The 1,540-nt window shown below is 41.4% G+C and overlaps 1 protein-coding gene across 1 annotated transcript in view; it reads right to left on the reverse strand.

Moving 5' to 3' along the window:
* Positions 1 to 1,446: 1,446 nt before the first annotated feature.
* The window catches only part of LOC110497086 (unconventional myosin-X), a 20,926-nt gene continuing 20,832 nt past the window's right edge, over positions 1,447 to 1,540 (reverse strand). Inside the window, 1 exon segment of the mRNA XM_090208032.1 lies at positions 1,447 to 1,540. This exon segment is cut by the window's right edge and continues 1,869 nt beyond it. The gene's annotated coding sequence lies outside the window, so the exon portion shown is untranslated.

Consider the following 1,540-nt stretch of genomic DNA (forward strand, 5'->3'; position numbering starts at 1 on the left):
GTCTTATTTAAGTGACAACACGGAGAGAGGCAATCCGTTTTAAGAAAATAAACCCTTGAAGTGATGTTGAGATAAGGCAAAAAGGTCTGTCCTTTTTGCCCAACCATTGTCATGTGGAATTAGGGTGACCACATGTCCACAATACGGGACAGTCCCAAATGTTGGCCATTTGTCTGCTGTCTCGTATTTTATCAACATATTAAAATACCACTCATTTACCCAAAAAGTTAGATTTGTTGCGTATTTCAGTCAGACTTCCTATTCATTTGATGATAACTGACATTTCGAACTGTCTGCCAGAAACATGTATTCATGTAGGCTGCACTGGCCCGCAAAAACATTCCGTTGTCCCGCATTTGTGTATTTTAAATATGGACCATTATGTGGTCACCCAAGCGGAATAGAACAATCATGTCAGCTGTGTGCGCGTGCGTGTATAGAAGAGAAGACTGGACAATTTCCGATAATTTATTAAATCATAAGTTTGTAAAGCCAGTTACAAAAAAAAGAACAACAATTTTCTCTCTCTTTCTCTTTTTTTCTCTCAAAACAATCACAATGTTTCAATATATAATGATAATAATTAATATGAACCATGACAGATTACAGTCAGGCCCTACTCTGGCCGCCTGCGGCTGGAAAAGGACCCCGGGTATAGAGATTGCTCATAGACACAGATCTAGGATCAGCTTACCCTTACCATTTGGGTGTGAAACGCAAAATTGAGCTTAGATCACAGGAGGTTGGTGGCACCTTAAGTGGGGAGGATGGGCTTGTGGTAATGGAGCAAAATCAATGGAATGGTATCAAATACATCAAACACATGGTTTCCATGTGTTTGATGCCATTCCTTTTGCTCAGTTCCAGCCAATATTACTAGCCTTCTTCCCTTCAGCAACCTCCACTGCCTTAGATAAGTGTCAAGAGGCAACTTCATCTTACTTTGTGTACTAGCAGTGTGAGAGGCAGGGCCATTGAAAGAGAATACCTAGATAGGACACAGTTCCCGAATTTCACTGGATGTGATGATAATTGACATTCCGCCTGTCTGCCAAAAACATGTATTCATGTAGGCTACACTGGCCCGCAAAAAGAGGATTTTTCAGTCATTCCAAATGGTCCAGTGGAACACTGGATGGAATGTCTTTTCCAGTCATTCTGATTCTATAGACTGGTCCTCCAGTGGGCTTAGGCCCACAAGCAGTGACGACACTCAGTCAGAAACAAACACAATTCCCATGTTCCCAGAATTCTGAATTCCTATTTCCAAGATGCATACCTCCTCAATGTGTGATCTTCTCTTCTTTCACAGAATTCCATACGGTAACCATATCCCCTCCCTCCATCTGCAATAATTCTAACAAATAAATACCCCATCCTCCCCTCTCCCTCCCTTCTTCCATTCCCAAACTCTTCCCCATTTAAAATCACAACACCATTCTCTTATAAAGGTTATCCAGATAGATAATACTCTTATTTGTCAACAACACACTTTCTTTCTTTTCTTCATATGGTTCCCTTCTTCCCCCCGGTGGGGTAG

The sequence above is a fragment of the Oncorhynchus mykiss genome, chromosome 18 (assembly GCF_057628025.1).
Source record: "Oncorhynchus mykiss isolate SJ-2025 chromosome 18, ASM5762802v1, whole genome shotgun sequence".
NCBI classification, from domain to species: domain Eukaryota; kingdom Metazoa; phylum Chordata; class Actinopteri; order Salmoniformes; family Salmonidae; genus Oncorhynchus; species Oncorhynchus mykiss.